At 46.3% G+C, this 19962-nt stretch overlaps 1 protein-coding gene across 3 annotated transcripts in view; it reads left to right on the forward strand.

Moving 5' to 3' along the window:
- The first annotated feature begins 1641 nt into the window (after nucleotides 1–1641).
- Nucleotides 1642–19962, forward strand: part of Paqr8 (progestin and adipoQ receptor family member 8) — a 47570-nt gene continuing 29249 nt past the window's right edge. For 2 of the 3 annotated variants that reach the window (XM_055605793.1, XM_055605802.1), the window contains exon 1: nucleotides 1642–1738. The gene's annotated coding sequence lies outside the window, so the exon portion shown is untranslated. Of the gene's footprint in view, nucleotides 1739–1873; nucleotides 1918–19962 lie in introns of those variants that run through there. The other variant, XM_055605820.1, reaches the window with a different exon arrangement.

The following is a 19962-nucleotide window of genomic DNA, read 5'->3' on the forward strand; positions in this document are numbered from 1 at the left end:
CAGAAAGTGTGTGTGTGGGGGTGGTACCTCCCTCTTAGGGTTGCTGTATTGCTGAGCTCTCTGGATAAAATAACGAATGCTTGCTAATGTGGAAGGCCACAGCTTCCCAGGATATGAGAGCAGCCTAGACATCTCTGAGGTAAAGCAGAAGCGAAGGCAGCAGGCCTACACAGCCTCCTGGAGCGTCAGCACCCACGGCTTGCGTGCTAGGCTACTGTCCTGTGGGAACTCAGACTGGTCTGTAGACTCTTTCCAGGTCTGAATCTGCTTCAACCTGCCCTGTAACAGCCCAGAATCCAAACATCTTCATTTCTGGAATGGAGAAAAAAAAAATCCTACTGAATAAACAGCTCACTTTGTTTCCAGGTGTTTTGCTGAGGACACATCAAATAACAGATGTTGAAATGTTGGGAATGGGGAAAGAAAGAAAAAGAAAGAAAGAAGGAAAGAAAGTTTCCTGGCTGGGACAGGATGAGTGTAAACAAAATGAATACAAATTCAGTAGTCCAGGAATCAGCCCAAATGTAGTGAAGATGGAGCTCCTACGAGGAAACTGATAAAAGCCATCTTCCCTGGCTCTGACCTTTCCATTCCCTTTCTTCCTGATAAGGCAGGCAGGCAGCTTTTTTTTTCTATGATGATGATGATGATGATGATGATGATGATGATGATGATGATGATTAACAACAATCTATTCACTTTGTATGCCAGTGGTAGTCCCATCCCTCATGTCCTCCCGGTCCTACCCCCCCCGCTTCTTCCCCTATCCCTCTTCCTTAGTCCACTGGAAGGGGAGTCTGCCTCCCCTACTGTGTGACTCTAGCCTATCAGGTCCCATCAGGACTGCCTGGATCCTCTTCCTCTGTGGGTTGGCTAGGTCACCCCACCAGGGAGAAGTGATCAAGGAGCAGGCAGCCGAGTTCATGTCAGAGACTGTCTATTCTCCCAGGGGGACTGCAGAGACGATGCAGGCAGCTTTTGAGCAGCAAAGCCAATCTGATGATTATTAACTGATGGCCTTGCTTCCTAAATGGATTTAAAAAAAATCATGATGAATACAGAGTGCTTTGTGGGTGAAGAACAATTCCGGCCACTGTGGGCAGACTTTCTGGATGGAGGTTACATGGGCCGAGGGTCTGCTTGGCACAGCATGTTCCATGAGCTCACACACGCAATCAGAGCAGAAGCATGAGTCTTGCATTTCGACGTGAAAATGTGTCTGCAGGGCTTCCGTGGGGTGCACAGCGTGATTTCCTGGGCATTACCGTGAATGCTCACGCTGGGGCAATGAGAGAAAAGAAAGCCGGGATTGGAAGAGGCTCCTGAAATGGCAGAAGAAGTTTGTTATTCCCCCTCCCGAGGGACACAGGAAACGGTTTTGGGGAAGAACGCAAGAGTGCATCCCGCACCCCTTGCGGTCTCAAGCCCCCAGGAGTTTGCAGTGAACGGTGGGGGAGGGTGGCGAGGGCCTGAAGGTAGGTGGAAGGAAGCGGCGTCAGGCAACTTCCTCGGCTGCGGCGGCTGTGGCAGCGGGGTGTGCTCCCGGTTGTGCAGCCCTCCCCTGGGCCGGGAAAGGGCGGAGCTGGGCGTCGCCGCCAGGGTTGTCCCCTCCTCCCGGCCGCTCTCGGGTGCAGAGCCCTCGGCCGTCAGGGCCGCTCGAAGGGAGTTCTCCCGGAGCCCGAGACGGGAGGGCGGCTGGCGGGGCTGGGCTGCAGTTGCACGGCCGCGCCTGATGTTGGTGAGTCCGGTCGCAGGGGGGCGGGAAAGTGGGGTGCAGCGGGAAGCCCGGCAGGGAGCAGGTCTCCGCTGCGATGCTGGGGAGCCTCTGCCAGAACCAGGAGGCGGGGATGTAAGGATCTCGGCGTTGGGGAGCGCCGGACCTGACCCTGCAGAAGGGATGTAGACCGGCATTGCCAGGTACCCCGACCCTAGAGGCCGGGGCTGGGACCCGATGTTGTAGTTTCAATACCGGTTTTTAGAATGCAGTGCAGGCAGTTCAGACAGTGGAGTTGGGGAGCTGCTGAGCGCTGAGGGGCTGGGGCTAGGGAATCCGGACTGCGATGGTGAGGAGCTAGGGGATGGGAGCCTGGAGAGCGGGGGTGGGGTGAGGAGGGGGTTGGAGTAGATGTCAGGATCCTGAACTAAGGGTGTCTGAGCCCAGAGAGCAGAAGAGACGGGATCTAGAGGGAAAGTCCTGTGCGCATCTTTGGGCGCCCTCCATAGGGCAGAGGGGAAAGGAACCCCGGAGGGGAATGCCAGAGTAGAGGAAGAACGGGGGGGTGGAAGGGTGCCCGAGGGAGGAGAACCCCGGAAAGAGTAAGGTGAGAGAGGCCTGAGCTCCTCCTTAGGGAAGATGGAGCAGGGGTTCTCCAAGGAGACACCGCAGAGAGCTTGGTTTTGCTGAAAGCCCTGGGTTGCTGACTTGGGGGCTATGGTGGACTGAGGGATGGGAAAATGAAGGGGCGGAGGTGGTCCGTCGGGACAGTGATGGGAATATCTGTCTTTTCTTGGAAATGTCTTTTCGGTGGAGGTGGTCTTGGACACCTCAAGAGGATATCCCCTTGACAGCAGCGGATTGAGGAAATCTGGACAGGATAAGTAGGGACCCAGCGTTCGCCAGCCCAAGAGTACCGAGGACCTAGTGGGAGGGGGACCAGTTGCCAGGAGCTGGAGGCAGCCAAGAGCCTCAGCTTTCTGAGCAGTTGTGGGTACCCAGTGATAACAGAGAGACCCCTGATTCCGGTGAGCATTTTGTCTTAAGTGGCACCTCATGTTTCTGACCTGGACTAGGGATGGCTTTGTTTGGGGGATGTGATGAGAGGAGACTATGCTAAAGGGAATAGTCGTGGAGTGAGATTTCAAATACATAAGGGCTATCGACCTTCTGTGCTTTGCACAGAACTCATGTAATGTAGAGTTATACTCCACAGGTACTGTTTGCTCTTGTGCAGTGAGAGGCAGCTTCCGAGAGAACAACCGAGCCGGAGGACACTGCATTTCACAGGCAAACTTCATGTGTTCTCGCGTACTGTGATAGGTGTTCGTATCAGCGAAGGTCTCTTCTCTCGCCGTTAATAAGAAGTTATCCACATCTGCCCTGTTAAGTTTATTCAAGGCCTGCCTCCTCGTTTGTACTGTTCCATCCTTGTACTGTTCCATCGCTGGCATTCTCAGAGGTCAGGTGTCTACGCATATCTAAAAACATGATCAAAGCACGGTTGGTTGTGGAAGTCTCTTCATTTAACTAATGCTGAGCATTTTGACCTATCCTATATTGCTGCTCTTTTGTGGTGAGCAGTTTATTTGCTTCACGGTAACTGGTAGCTGTGATCTCTTCGCTTTGGGAGGTACTTGGCTTTGGGAAAGAATGTCTTATGGCTGTGAGAACAGCTTCATCCTCTGGCACACACTGAGGTGCCTGCCCCTGAGAAAGCAGAGGGCTGTTTTCTAGTCTGTTTGTTTACCTTAGTTTTGGGGGGACAAGGTCTCATGTAGCCCAGTCTTGGCCTCAAACTTATCACATAGCTAACTCTTGTGTCTCCATTTCCCAAGTGTTGGGATTACAAGTGTGTGCCAACACACTTGGAAGCAGTTTAGGGTTTTTTTGCAGTGTGGAAGTTCACACACAGAGGCTAGCACATTGCTAAGCAGGTACTCTACACCTCAACTACAGCCCCAATTCCCAAGAACTGTTTTAGAAACTAACGTTTAGTGGGTCTGGTTTTCTGTGTGTTTGTTTCTTTTATTTTCATGGTGTCTTGTGTATTCCTGGCTGGCCTGGAGTCCACTAGAAGACCAGACTGGCCTTGAACTTACAGAAATCCACCTACTTCCACATAATTCTCCTATTGGAATTATGCTCCACCACAGATTTCCCGGTCTGGTTTCTGATTTTTTTGTTTTGTTGCTGGTGATGTTGGTGTTGCTTTTTAATTTATCTTTTTGGTTGTTTCGTGTTTTTTTTTTTTTTTTCCTTCAAGAAAGAGAAGTCTTCAATAGCTATGCAAACTTACAGAAAAACACACTTATATTTCAAAACATTATATCCAGCTTAGCTTTTGTTGCGCCAGGCGCGTTCATATAGAGCTTGTTGAACGGCCTGACCCTTTGCATCAAGAATCCGCAACATCAGTATCACAGCCGTGTATTTATCCGCTTCGACGTAGCGATGCCAGCTGATGCTTTCAGCTTTTAATCCAGGCATTAAAATAAATATGCCTGTATTTACACATTCAAATGAATATTTCTCCCCTTCAGAAGCCCCCCCCCCCCCCGGCAGGCTGGGTTTAAATGCAGTGATGCTGGCTGTCACTGCTGAGAACAGTCCCGGAGCGCCTGCTCTGGACCTGCCTTCGGCTACTGCAGCACATTTGCTGATTGTCCCGGTGCCTGCAGACCTGCAGTTGGCAGAGTCAAAGGCAGAATGAGGCCAACTTGGGCTCCTGGAGAAATGGGGTTATAAAATGGAGTATGAAAACAGTGAGGATTCTCCTGAAGGTTTAGCAGTTCAAAAAAGGAGGGCGGGGGAGGCCCAGTAAACATCAGGAGGGTTTGTTTTGTTTTTGTCTTTTATCAGTGCTTACTCAGAAGCTGTGTCAGATTTATGACAGCAAAAAGACACCTGAGATAATCAACTCAGAAGCAAGAAGGAACAACCAGGGGAAGCTCCAGAGCAGTGGTTTCCAACCTTCCTCGTGCTGCAAGTTTGGTACAGCTTCTCACGTTGTGGTGGCCCCGACGCGTAAATGATTTCCTTGCTACCTCACAACTGTAGTTCCACTACTGTAATGAATCGTAATGTAAATATCTGATGTGCAGGATGCCTGACATGTGAGCCTCATGGAGCGACCACGGGTTGCGAGACCACACTCCATTAGAGGTGGTTGATGTGGGTTTATGGAAGAGCAGAACGGCGGCATTAGGAGCGGCAGAACAAAACTGCTTGCCCCATGATGGTAGTCAGTAATCTGAAAGAAAGAGAGACAAAGAAGGGGCCCAGAGCCTTCTAAGGCCGTTCTCCCATTAACCTTCCCTCCTCACCCACCTCCCAGATCTACAGGCCAAGCCTTCTCAATGGGAGCCACTGGGAGGGATTTTAGGCCCGAATCAGACAGGCGTAGTGACACAGCCTTTAATGCCATCACCTGGGAGGCAGAAGCAAGTGGGTCTCTGCTTGAGGCCAGCCTGGTATGTATACCAAGTTCAAGCCAAACTACGTAGTGAGACCATCTTAACAAAACAAAACAAAACTCCAAATCAATAAAATTACCACCTTCATTTAGGTGTTTCTGCTCTACTCTAGTAGGTATAAGAAAAATAGCTTAGAAATATCATGTAATTAGTATATCTTATAATGCATTAGGCCATCTGAAAAAGAAGGCTCTTTTCAGCTTGATATTCTTTGTGGTGCAGTTTTATTGCTGCAGATTTTTACAAGCAGCAAAATAAGATACTAGTTTTATCACAATCCTCTCCCCCAAAGTACCCAGAAAACTGTACTTAGGCCCAGAGCTTGAGTTTTGAGTTTGATTTTTAACTTTATGTACAGGCAAATGGAAAAGGATGACTTCTGAAAATGCATTTAACATAAGGATTCCAGGGCATGCAGTGAGGAAAGCCAGCTGAACTTAGGTCCTCCTTCTTCTTCACTGTCCCTAAATCCTTGATTTTCTTTTCAGGTTATGCAGCAAGATGCTTCCTACCACCAGGGCTTGACTCTGGTCTAGGTCCTCAGACATGTTGCTTCACCTCTTTGGACCTCAGTTTTTATCATGCAGATAATAATTTAAATTTCAAATGATATCTGTTTTAAAACAATAATAATAATGGGTGTGGAGCCCAGGGTCCTATGGGAAAGATTATATATGATTTGTATATAAAGTTTTAAGAATTCCGTGCCTGATTCAGGACACATAGAGTGAGTACTCAGCGGAGTCTGGCTACTTTAGGATAACTATTTATTAACAGGCATGATTCAAAATTCTTTCGACATCCCTTCCTCCCTCCATTCTTTCCAACTTAAAGCTTGCTTAGCCTATTTTGAAATGACTAGCCTAGAGCTTACTGCATAGGTGTAAATAACTATGAACTTCTGCTCCTCCTTTCTCCACCATGAGTTCTGGCACCACAGGCACCTGCACAATTGTGCCTGGTCCATGAGGTACTGGGGATTATGCCTGGGTCCTCATACATGCTGTGCCAATGTCCCATCAACCAAGCTATGTTCTCAGACCTGAGTGGGAAAGGGATGGTTACGATGAACACTCCTCTTTATTAAAATACGAGTTTACTATGCTTTTCTTTTTTTATGACAAGGAAGAATGGCTTGCCATTCCATTCTCAGCTGTTTTGTATTGACTTTAAGGTTTTTTGTTTTTGTTTGTTTTTTTCCTGTGAATTTTACTACTGAGGAATAAACCAGGAGGACGGTATAATAATTTTACGTAATTCTAATCAAATGATCAGGGGTTACTACAGAACACCATATTTTGTGAAGTAATCAGTGTTTTTTGAGAGCTCGGAGGCCTGCAAGTAACAGCAATGTAAGGAGCCATAATATGTGGGCTTTGCCTCTTCAGAGCTCTATGTGCTATATACACTGTCTCGAGAGTGTGTAGCAGCAAAACTTTTAATTACTTGCTATGCCAAGGATTAATATGACTTCCACTGAATGTTCTTAAATCAGCTACTCCTCTTGTTGCTGAGAAATAAACAAACAAACAAACAAAAACCCCACCCTAATAAAAGCAATTTAAGGAAGGGTTCATTTGGCTCACGGTTTGAGAGAACAGTTCACCGAGGTTGCTAGGACAGTGGAGGGAGCCAAGAGCTGCAGTCTCAGGAAGCAGAAGGAGATGATGCTGATGCTCACCCCACTTCCTCCTATTTTCCTTCCCATTCAGCCTGAGCCCCCAGTGCATGGGAATACACAGCTCATAGCTTAGGGTAAGCCCTCAAGGACACGCCCATAGGCCTTTCTCCTAGGTGATTCCCAAGTAAGTGTGACCATGACAGCTCTCCTGCTTCCACCTCCACTTCCTGGAGAAAGCTGAACAGATAGGTCTCCCCTGGGAAATCTAGCTTGAGGTGGTTAGCTCTTTGAAGATTTTTTTTTCCTTACTCTATGCTTAGCTGCTAAGAAGAAAGATGATATAAAAGTATCTAGGGGCCAGGTGTGGTGGTACACAAAATAACACATAATAATCTAGAGATCGGGACAGGAGAATTGTGACGTCTACACAACCCTGTGCTACATGGGGAGACCCTGTCTGAAAAACTTACTGCAGAGTTACATAATGAAACCAGGCCTGGTGACACACGCCTGTAATCCCAGCACTCAGGGAGACAGAGGCAGGTGTATCCTCTGTGATTTCGAGGTCAGCCAGGTCAACCAAGTGAGTCCAGGACAACCAAGGCTACACAGGGAAACCCTGTCTCTAAAAAACTAAACAAAACCAAAGAGTCAGATAATGATACAAAACTGTAGTAAGGGATTGCATTACTGTAAGATCATACTGCCCCAGAGAAGGTTGGGGTGTTGTGGTTTTTGTTGTTTTGTTTTGTTCTTGCAGTTCCTCTTCTGAGTAATGGCCTGTGTACTTATACCAGGAAAACAATACATAGCATTCCTCAACTTAGAGTGGCAGCCATTAACGAGGAGGGAGGTTGCTCTTTCCCATCTCTGGAGATGTGGCCATGTCTGGAAACATTTTTGATTGTTATAGCCATAGGGAGAGTTGTTGCTGGCCTCTGATGAGGGAAGGCCAGAGATCCTATTAAGCATCTCATAAAGCACAAGGCAGCCCCTCCCAACACAGACCTGGCCAATAGCATCAAGAAGCCCTGGGATAGAACCCCAGGTCAGGTGTCCCAGCAAGCCTGTACTGGCGTCCTGACACCACCTGTGTTCACTGTACCACTCTGGGCGAGTTATTCGCTGTGAATATCTGTAAAGCTCTCAGACAATACAATACAGACAATCAGGAGATAATGCAGAAATAGTGAGATAACTCATATGAAATGTGTAGGGCACAGCAGGTACCAATAAACCATCACTTTTAATATGACCAATTAGTAGACCTGAATCAAAAATCCTGGGACCATTCTTCCAAGAGTCTGCATTATGTTGTGTACAGAAAGAATCCATATTTCTTGATCCACCCATGTGCCCAAAAGTAGGGAAGGCATAGATGAGCTGTTCCTTCACAGTCTAGTCCAGGCCTAGCCAGACAGCTGAGCATAGACGGCAGGGCATGCAGGAGAGTCCCAAGACTTCTCTTGTGTAAAGGAAAGAGGACATAAGGATAAAAGGCTTTTCTCTTCCCGCTAGCCTTTCTATGATGGGAGAGGACAGCCAGGGCAAGAGACCCTTTGCTGTGTTTTCATCCCTGGCATTGAAGGCTCTTCCTCATCATGACGACTCTTCTCCATCAGGGTTCAGGCTTCTGCTGTGTGAGCAGGCAAGGCTGTTTGCCTGTGGACTTTTGCTTTTCCCTAGTCCCTTCGCCCTCAGCAAGGAATTTTTGTGGAAGTCCCTTTACTTTTAGCAAATTACCATTAGCCACTTACATTTGGCCGTGCGCGGCCTGACTTGCAGTCTGAGGGAAAAGCCCAGGCTATTCTTTGATTTCTCTTCCTTGCTGTTTTCTTCTTTCAATTTGGCGTCACTTCAGTGAGTAAGTAGGTCTTCCCTCGCGTAGGAGTAGGGCGCATTCCTGAGAAGGCACAGTGCTTCCTAGACAGGGATGTAAATGAGAGTGGCTTTTTAGCTGAAACCAATGGGGCTGGGACTTTGTTCCTGTGGCACAATGGACTAACCAGGTAGTGCCCCAGCCCACCAAAAACTGCCCTTTGAAAAACTCTGGGTAGGGCCTAGGTATCAGATTTTTAGAATGCTTCTCAGATGACTCTGAAAGTCAAGGGCCACTGCTTTGTGAAATTAATGACCTGCATTAAAAAAAAAAAAGTATGTGTGCATGCGTGCGAGTGTGTGCATTCGTGTGTGTGTGTGTGTGTGTGTGTGTGTGTGTGTGTGTGTGTAAAGGGGGCCGGAGTTGTGTTGGCTTGTGTCTATAATCTTAACATTTGGGAAGCTCTAGTCAGAAGATTGGTGTGAGTTCCAGGCCCAGCCAGGGCTATGCAGTGAGATCTTGCCTCAAAAACCAACAAAAAGAGAAAAGTGAAAAAAAGAAGACAAAGGAGGAGGAGGAAACATAATAGAAGATAGCACACACAGGGTTAGGGAGATTGGTTTGTTGCTGAGCTGCCTACTGTGAAATAGTGAAGACTGTTAGTCCCCAGAGTCCGTAGGAAATGATGGGTACAGGGCCTCTGTTAACCCAGTAGTGGGAGGCAAGGGCGAGAGAATTATGGAGCCACGTGGATCGCTGGAGCTCATTGGCTAGCCAGCTTAGCCAATTGGTGAGCTCTGAGTTCTGACTGAGAGATCCTATCTCAAGAACTAAGGAAAAGACACCTGACGTGAACTCAAGCACCCACATGTACATTGGCATATGCATACATACCCACATGGCCACATACATCATACACACACACTAATAAAAGTATCTTTCAGTTGGGCTTTTGTTTTAGCGACAGGTGGATACAAGCTTGCATCATCGTGGATGCAATGATGAGCAGAAATGCAATCTCTGCTTCCATGGAGGCTACAGTTTAGAGCTAACTTCGAGACAACACTGTCCTCAGAGCTGAGAGGAGGAAATTCTTCTATGTGCTCGCTCCCTTCCCCAACTTTCCCCCTCTTGCTGGCCTCCTTCTTCCCAAATAGTTTCTTCTTTTGCCTTCAGAGATCATGGTTTGTGCACAGAACAAAGACTACCAGTAAATCGTAGGACAGTAGTCATTTACCTACTCAGAAGTTTAGAGTAGCTTAAATAAATGCCGTATAATCTCACGCTGCATTAAAAAGGACTCCTCCCCCGAAGGTGAAGAAACTGCTCTCTGTAACAAGTTAAGCGAGTTAGACAATCAGGTTGAGATAAGCCTTTTGCGGTGAAGGAAGGTTCTTCTCTTCTGCCTGCCTAGGGGAGTCTCATAAGCTTCCAGGACATCTACAGAGCGAACAGACTCCGTTCGTTACTTCTTTCAATGCTGTGATGAAACACCTGACAGGAAGCAGCACCAGGAAGGAAGAGGGCCATGGAGATAGCTCAGTGGGTCTCACGGGCTTGATGCATAAGCGTGAGGACAGGAGGTCAGATCCCCAGAACGCCTGTAAACACCAGACACAGCCGTGTGCACCTGTCGCCTCAGTGCCAGCATGGAAGTAGACAAATTCATACACATACATGTGCACATACATACATGAGCATACATGTATGCATTCTCCCTGTCTTTCTATGTTCATATATACATGCAATTTCTCTCCAGCTCCCACACAACTGGGAGAATAAAAAGGAAGGAGTTTATTTTGGTTCACAATTTGAGGAATGGTCAATCCTGACCCAGGAACCTGGCATCAGGAGGGCCGAATCTAAAGCCAGGAAGCAGAGAGAGAGAGAGAGAGGCCGGGGCTCAGCTGGCTTTCCATCGTTTCCTTTTTTGTTGGCTCTGGGATGGCAGCCCATGCGGTGCTTCTGTCCACTGCAGGGTTGGTACTTACGTGAAACCTCCTGGAACCTCTCATAGGCGTGCCCAGAGGTGTGTATCTCTCCTCGCTGGTCCTAAAGGCCAGTCAAGTTGACAATAAAGATTTAACTATCATACACTAACTCTGTTCTCCTGTGTGAAGAGGATCCGATACTACATCAGAGCAATAACCATTGAATGAATTGCTAATACTAATTGTGATAAATTTTAACATACCACAGGTGTAGCAATAATCCAGATCTTAAGGAGTGTTAACCTAAATGACTACGGCATACCTCCTAGTCTAGCCAGCCTGATTCCCAGACTTTAATCAACCTCTGCCTCCCAGGCTTTTATGAAGTTGAAGGAGACCGGGGTGACGGTTACTGATTTAAGAGGCCTCTTTGTTGATCTTGAGACACAGCTAGCAGCAGAGGTGGTGACATTTATCATTCCCAGCTAATGTTGTCAAAGATTAAAAGGGGGAAAGTAGGAAAGGAGACTGTATCGGCAAATAAGAGAGCATTTGCAGCTTTTCATCCAGGTCTTAAAAGTGTGTTTGCCCCATCCGTGGCATCTACTCTTTTGGTCCAAGAGAATATTCACTAGGGCTGTACTCCAGAAACTGGAGGAACACTGTGCTTACTCAATCCAATTGCAGATGGAGGGAAAGAAATGTAAGTACTATGCCTACAGACAATGCTTTGCGGGAGAATGAAACCTTTTATTGGGGAAAACAGTTGTCTCGTTTTCTTCTTGGACTTGTTGAGGAGATCACTGATGGAACTATAAGCAGAGGATAACAGGAAATCAGCAATGGGAGGCAAGGATATCCAAATTTCAAGGTTTATGTTCTGCAAAATGAAGTCAGTGCAGAAATCAATCCCACCTTAGCTTCTCTATCCTGCGCTCAAGCAAAGCAGTGGTGTTAACAGTATTCTCTTGAGTAGCCAGGAAAGGGGAGTTCATTTTCTGCATGGGCTAATGCTGAAACGGCTACAGTAGTAAAATGCCACGCAGGCAGATTCAGAGCACTGTGGATGCCGGGTGGCATTTCAGGAAGGTTTGCTTCCTCAGGTCTCCACACGAGAGGTTCTGATTAATCCAGGAAATGCTCCTGGTATTTCTCAGGTTTCAACCCCCCAAGCCCCAATTCACAGGGCTCCTGACCTCCTTCTCCAGTCTCCCCTTTTCTTTTTAACTTCTCTCCTTACTCCCAATTTTCAATCCTCCTGCCTCAGCCTCCTGAGAATCTGGAATCACAGACCTGTGCCACTAGGCCCAGCCTCGCTGATGATTTTCTGTTTCATCTGGGACATTAACAGTTTTAGGTCTCTGAAGCCGGACAGTCACTGTGACATAGAGATAACAGAAAAAAGGGGAACTCAATGTTGTTGAGGTATAAATGACATCAGGCAGTGAAAGTGGGTTTCAGACGAGAAATTTCAGTCCATCTGTAGGGATTTTTTTGACCATTTAATAAATGCCCATCAGTGAGCTAGATACAGTAAGGAATCATATGATATAAGAAACACAATACCTATCTCTCTCCTTCCCTCCCTCTCTCTTTCACACACACACACACACACACACACACACACACCAGGAGCCTATAAGACACAAGGACTGCAGTTTTTCTCGTGAAAGAAACAAGGAAACTTTAGACTTAAGCATTGTGTGCTGGGCTATGCAGCTGTGGTAGTTGACACAGTGTGTCCACACAGTTTAGGAAAGGGTTACTTCAGTGTGATCTCTGTGCTCCGAATCCAGTGCAGGAGAAACAACCCCAGAAAGGTAGCATTGGGATCGAGGAGAGGGCTTTTGTTGCTGTTGCCCGTGATTTGACAGCTTAAGGAATAGCACAGCAGGCAGAAATAAGAGGGGTTTGTGCTCTGCATAGCCTGGAGCAGTCCTTGCTTTCCTCCTTTCTCCATAACTCTCCATATGTTGCATGCTCAGTCTATTTGTTTACAGGTTAGTGCTCAGCCATGTAAGACTTTCACAAAACCAAGTTTCAGAGCTCATTTCCCTTCTTCAGTTGAGTGGAGAAGGAAAAAGGAAATGAAACTATTTATTCAAAATTATTGTTTGGGGCCTGGTGAGAGGGCTTGATAGGTAAAACTGCTGGGCAAGTCAGACAGACCTCAATGTGACCCCAAGACTCCACAGCAGAAAGAGGAAACTGACTCTGGAAAGTTGTCCTCTGGCCTCCACAGCAGTGTCACAGCATGCATGAGCCTATGCTTAAACAGTGTATTCACGTACGCACACACACTATATATATAGCGCTCAAGGCTGGAGGAGCACCGTAACCCCAGCACCTAGGAGGGAGACTCAGGAGGAACAGGAGTTAAGGTCATCTTCTACTACACAGAAAGTTCAAGACTACAGGGTGTTCTTTCTCAAATGCAAAAGAAATACATTGTTCTGGGTTCTAGTGATACGGAGAGGGGACGATGCCTTCCAGGGTGCAATGTGCTCATGAGGAGGACCAGACGATAAAAAGTAATACAGTCTTAGGAAGTCAGGATTCATATGCAGAAGAATAAATGAAGACAAAAGAAGAGACAGTACTGGTTGTATGTAAGAGTAAGATAAGGGCTTTAAATTACATCTCAGCTTCTTAGAGAAGAAACGGCCTCTGAAGTTCTTGTTAAGGGTGCTTCTGTTTTGTTTCACATGCACACATGTGCACACACACACACACACACACACACACACACACACACACACACGCCCTCTCACAGTGCCTTTCAGCCAGCGCTTCATAATAACAGTAATTCTTAGACTTGAAGTGGGCCTTGTTTTTCTCTTTACATTTTACTTATAATTTTTCTTTGGGTATAAGAACTATGCTGTCAGAAGACATTTAAAGAAGTGGGGAATCACACAAGAGAGGACAGATAGTCACCAATGACAGTAATGTAGTCATCCACAAAGCAGCTCTGTGTAGAACGTTGCTGCTCCATAAAAATCTTGTCATGTGAAATAGAAAACACTGAAGTGTCTGCAATTATGTGTGATGTCTCTATGCCCAGGGAACCACTGGGCTTAAGTGCTAACTGGATTCCAAAGGAGATAATAATAGGGCTATTCCTACATAAAAGCACAATACAGCAACACGTACCAAGCAACTGCTGTGTCCCAGACTTGATGAAATGTACTTTGTGTTTTCTCTAATCCCTGTAGCAACTTGATGAGAGAGCTGTCATCCCAGTTTACAAATGAGTCAGGTTGGTCTGTATCAGGGCTGGTACCGCAAATTCTTTCATAATGATGGGACACAGCGTTTGAAAATGCTGATTTAGTTTTAAGTTAAGGGCTTCTTGAGTATCCAACCTAGAATTACTTCAGGGTAGGGCTTCCTGTCCAGCTCAGCACCTTATCTAAGAAATTCCCAAAGCTAAGGAGCTCAGACTGAATTGGTATACGTGGTTTCCTGAATCCATCAGGAGCATAGAGTAGGGTTAGGAGGGAATCTTCACTGAACACTTTTTTATTTTATATGCCTGTACTCCCTCAAATCTGTGTGTCAAAGGGCTACACCAGTCACCAGCACTTAGAAATGCTTTGCTTTGGGTAGGAGTGATAACTATTTGAAGACACAGTGAATCTGTAGCTCTTTGTGATTGAGTGTGTGGATGTGGTATGATGAATACTTAATGAATTCAGTTGAGTTAGCAAACTTCCACACGGAAAGCCTGGGCAGTCACGATGGCTTCAACTGACAGTGAAGTCTGCATTGCCTCCACCCATGTCCCTTTGCGCTAGTGTCCAGAGGCAGGCTTAACTCCCAACAACTGTAACTGTGATTAAAGCCTAAGAGACCCTTCCCGACCTCTAACAGGTTCTATTTATTGAGCACACATTTCTACTGTATTTGAAGGGCTTTAATGCATTGTATTCTCTTCCTTAAATTTGCATTCAACATTTTGGGACAGAATGATGGTAGCCCCCTTCTCCCCAGGTTCTAACCCAATCTGGATAACCAGAGCCAAGTATCTTTCCTTTTTTTCTTCCTTTTAGTCCTTCCTTCCTTTCTTTCGTTTTTCTGTTCATCCATCTGTCTTTCTTCTTTTTTGTTTTTCTGGGGAGGCAGGGTTTAAGGCAGACTCTCTACATATTCCTGGTTGTCCTGGAACTCACTGTGCAGACCAGGTTGGCCTTGAACTCACAGAAATCCATCTGCTTCTGCTTCCTGGGTACTGCTGTATGTCAACATGTCCAGCCTGCCAAGGTTTTTCATTTGTTTGTTTTTTATGTAGCTTACCTCCAGATCATTTTGAAGTATACCCCAAACATCATTTGTCAATCTTATAAAATAGGATTCAGAAGGTAAGGATTCATTGTTATAATTCTTTCAGTCTCACAACAGCCCTATTAATGGGGGTGTCATTATGATCTGTGTCATAAAGTGAAGACACAGTGAGACTACAAGCTTAACAGACTTGCTCAGGTCACTCAACTTAGGAGTAAACGGAAGTGTCATCACTCTAATGCTACCTAACTGGGGAGCCTGTCCTGCTTACCAAATACCAAATGGTTGCCTCCAGACCCCACTGCTGTAGCTAATTCTCACACTACAGGAGCGAGTCTTCAGAGGAGCAAACTTCCAGGGCTGTGACTCAATGCCGTAAAGATAATCGCGATATTGGTTTCCACAAATTCAGCTACCCATCCATTGCTGCCAACGGGGTGTCTGTTTGTAAGCACACAGGGACAGAATGGCTGTGAGAGGCTCTGATGTCATCCCCAGAAAAGAAAGGACCAGCTTAAAATACTAATGAATTATATTTAGTAAGGGGCATTGATGAAGCAGTCAAACTCTTATTGTGATAGTTTGAAATGTTGGGGAAATCCACACTGAGAAGGGACAGAGCAGGAAATGTGACTGCCATTGGCTGCCGCTACCAAGGGAACGAAAAGGTTCCCTTTGAGATGAATTTTCCTTTGCTTTTCTCTCTTGGCAGAAGGAGTCTTTTCAGTGTGTTTGTAGCACTGTTAATTGTGTTTGCCTGCCGTGTCACATGGCTGCCTCCACTCCCTGGCCTTTTCTTTTCTCGGGTCTCTTGCCTGCTGAGTACTGCTTTCAATGCCAGAAATGTCTCCCCACCTGGGAGCCAGTTGGCTGACAAAACAAAGAAGATCCAGGGAGGCAAATTCTACCCCTTCAGAGACCTGACCTGGCAGGCCCCTCCTAAGTATTCAAGCCTGCTGTAGAAAAGACCGGAAGGACGGATAAACCACAAAAGAACCATGATTCTTCCCTTCCTAGGCATCCACTTGGCCCATCTCATGCTTAAGAACAGAGCTGACAGCCAGCAAGTCCTCATTATCAATTGGTCAAGACACTTTTGCTGCCTCAGAACTAAGAGGTTCCCATCAAACAAGCAGCGCATTGATTTTCTGCTTCCTCTTCTTCTTGAGACCACTGCCATTTGCCAGTTCTTCCAGCGTTTCTTCTCCTTCCCTCTTACCTGCCTGGTCCCATCACCGAGGCTCTATAACTGCTGGGGATGGGGGCGGCTGCCCAGTGCCTTCCTACGCCCCTCACTGTGGAGGACTATAGGGTTGTATGTACTTTGTCACCGTGCTCTTAAAGCTGAGAACAAATTCCACCCATGCCCCTCGTGAAATATGCCAACTAATTCCTCAGCCAAGCTCCTTTCTGGGAAACACGCATGTTCACTTTCTTATTTATTTTTTTCTTTGTGCATGTGGTGTGTGTGGGTGTGCATGTGTATGTGTGGATGAGTGTGTACTGTGTGCGTGTGCGGCGGCCAGAGATTGAGATCAGTTGTCTTCCTCTATCACTTACCACCTTAAGTTCTGAGACAGTCTTTTTCTGAACCCAGACTTCATTAATTGGTTAGACTACCTGGCCAGTCACACACACACACACACACACACACACACACACACACACACACACACTTGTTTCTGCTCTTCAGTGTTGGGGTTATTAGCACATGCCACTAGGCATTAGACTCTCACCAGCACAGTGGGCTTAGCCATGACATGGCGGCTCTATGCCACAGCTCCCCCGAGGCTGGCCTCCCATGAGAGCCTGTGGCAGACATTTGACACAATACCTTTCCTTCCCAGGTCCAGGCCAGGCCTGGGATATCCCGCATTACTCCAGGAAGCCTTTATCGAGCAGTAGCAGATGACAAGAACAATAAAACCTGCATGCCATTTGCTAACCCAGACTTCGGCCTGCGGTTAGTTCCATCCCTCACATTTGGGAAGTGGTTTTGAGAGTGAGAGCAAAGGATGGAGAAATGTTACCACTCAAGGAAGCCAAAACACTTCTGAAAAACAGATGTCAGGAGAGACTTTCGTCTGCTTGTTGAGATCGGGCTCTTTACGTAGTCCTAGCTGTCCTTGAACTCACAGAGGATGTGTTAAAGGCATGCACCATCAGGACCAGCTAAGAAGGTTTTTTGTTTTCTTTTTTGGTTTTTCAGCACAGGGTTTCTCTGTGTAGCCCTGGATGCCCTGGAACTCCCATGTGCCACCAAGCCCGGCTGAAGAGAGAATATTATAATGCTAACCTTTTCCTGGAGGGTTTGGGCACTGCTTTCTCCCTTTCTGCACACAGTAGGTTGGGGAAATTGTAGATTGGTCAAGTAATCACTATGATCAAATATGGTCATTTTTTTTATGTTTTGATGTTCAGTTTCTTTGGTTTTGACATGGGTTCTCATTATTTAACCCAGACTGACCTTTAACTCTTGGCCATCTTCCTGCTTCAGCCTCCCAAGGGCTGAAATGGCCATCATGTTGCCACCTCACCTACATTAATAAAGCCACTCTTCTAGGAGAACAGGAATACTCTTGGCAAGTAAAAGAAAACCAAAACCCACAGCCCATCCTGATGGAGTCCCTAATCTATGGGAACCATTATAGCTGGCTAGATTTAGACTCACTATGAGTTCATGAGATGAGAAAGAAAGAAAAAAAAAATCCAGTGCCCACTTACAGCTAATTCCTTCACAGCTGGCTCTGTTTGCTTTGCTCTTGAAGAATTGCAAAGCATTAAGAAAAAGGGACTTAGCAGGGTGTAGCGGCACACGTTTTTAATCCCAGAACTGGGGAGGCAGAGGCAGGTGGATCTCTGAGTTCAAGTCCCACCTGATCTACAAAGTGAGTCCAGGACAGCCAAAGCTACACAGAGAAACCCTGTCTTGAAAAGCCAAATAGGTAAAAAAAGAAAGTAAATGAGACTTTCTTGACAGAAGCTCTTTGCTGTGCACCTGTCAATAGTCCATGTAGCCCACACAACCCGGTTGGGCCTTCAGGATGGTTTAGGGGAGTCTGCTCACTAGAAAGCATTTCCAGCCCATCAGCTGCGTAGGCGGGAGCTTGCAGGGCTTGCTTCACAAGGACTTGTTGACCCTAGGAAGACTGACAGAGGGTGTCAGGCTGTCTCTGGGATGCCTCAGATTTGCTTTTGTTGCTGTGGTTTGCTTTTGTTTCAATCAACAGCATTTTCTTCTTTTCTTCAAGGCAAAGTCAAACCCAGCCACTTTGAAGATGCCCTGATTTGGCTGTAAGACCTGACAAGAGATCCTTTGCTATTTGAAAAGTCTCAGTTGTGTACTGAGGGTGGAGAAGGGTGGAGGGAAAACCCCATATAGGTCAGACAGCACTCCTTTGACCAAGTGTTTCAAGGGTAATTTTTAAAAAACCAGGTAGGATTTAGAGGATCTTCTCTGATCTATTAGGGGTAGATTTCCACGTGGGGATGCTTATCCAAAAGGCTTTAGCTGAAATCACTCCAAGCTCACAGTTTTTCTTTGTTTTCTCTGTCTCTTTGGGTGTCATCTAAAGGAAGAAGGGAAAAGGCCAAACACTGTTCGGGAGTGTTGAAGTAACAGGAGTCTGTGTGAGGCTGAAATAGTGAGCTGGGGAATGAATACAGCTCTTCAGAATGTAGGCCAAGCCTTTGTCAAAGGCAGCGCTGGGTGATGGAAATGAGGCTGCAAGTGCTGACCTTGAATTTTCTGGTAACACTGAGTACTTGGCTGTTCCTAGCCCGGGATTGGACTTGCAAACAGCTTCTGTTGGTACTGTTTGCCTTGTTTGCTAAAGGGAACTTGGGGCCTTTAGAGCGTGCCTTTTTGGTTTTGAACCGAATCTTTATTTTGTTTTGCTTTACTTTGCTTGAGACAAGATCTCTCTCTGGAGCTCAGGCTGGCCTCAAACTTGTGGTGCTCTTATGTCAGCCTGATCCCAGCTAGGATTACAGGCACAAGCCAGGGCACCTGGCTAAAATGCATCTCGTTTGAATATTCATCTCATGGCGAATTGATGTCACATTGGGTGCTTAGATACAGAATAAGTTTGAAACTGAGAAGTGATTGTTTGCTAACCCTGTAGTGGTCTTGGCACATGCAGCCAGTTGGTTCAGATTTAACCCAGAAGCCCCGAGGTGTGACTCTTTCTTATCTTTCTTAGTTTAGAGATGACACTGTTGGGGCCAGCAGAGCTGTGGTGTATTTTAAGTCTGGGCTTCATTTACGGTGACAGGAGAAGAGACTGGGCTATCTCCTCCAGCCTTCTTCACTCCCAAGATGAATACATCCTCCAAAGAACAAAACTTGGGGTATAGATTAGATGTTCCTAGTTGATAGAAATGAATGTATCTCCTACAATGTACTTGATTTAGTACAGCCTTTGACTCAATCATCACTGACATGCTCTACTTAAATGAAAAAGGAAAACATCAAAATGCAGGAAAGTCAAGTGCTGACTGTTGTTACCTGCTTTAGCCAAAGTTTGTATGGAGATGGAGAAGGTAGACAGGTTGGAATTGTTAGAATCATGCCTTCATATCAGTTGAAGGAAGTAGACTTAGATACTTTGCAGCGATTTCCAGAAAATAAGGTTGGTACAGAAAGCATGTCCAAAATTGCACAGAAGCTTAGAGGGCAAGCGCAGAAGCCAGATGATTCTTGGCTCTGCTACCTCCTCTCTGGTGACTTTGGACAAAGGACTTGTTCTTTTATCTAGAACATGGCTAAAAATTGGTAGGCTCTATTCCATAGAGTTAATGTGTGCAACGGACCTAAAACTGTGCCCAGCGTAGGCTGAGTAGTCAATGTCTGTGAGTCACAATGATAATTTATGAGCAGGTGGAGAGAGAGGGGTGCTGAGCGAGGAAGAGGGAAGAAGGCATCTCCTGTTGCTGGCAGTAAGTACTGGAACGCTAGATATACTGGTGAATGCCTGTGGGAGGTGGAGGCAGAGCGATCAGGATTTTAAGCCCCTCGTCAGCTGCATGGGAATTCTGTGGCCACCCTCAGTTACTTGAGACCTTGTCTATAGATAGATAGATAGATAGATAGATAGATAGATAGATAGATAGATAGA

The sequence above is a fragment of the Psammomys obesus genome, unplaced genomic scaffold, assembly GCF_907164565.1.
Source record: "Psammomys obesus unplaced genomic scaffold, mPsaObe1.curated_primary_1811, whole genome shotgun sequence".
NCBI lineage: Eukaryota > Metazoa > Chordata > Mammalia > Rodentia > Muridae > Psammomys > Psammomys obesus.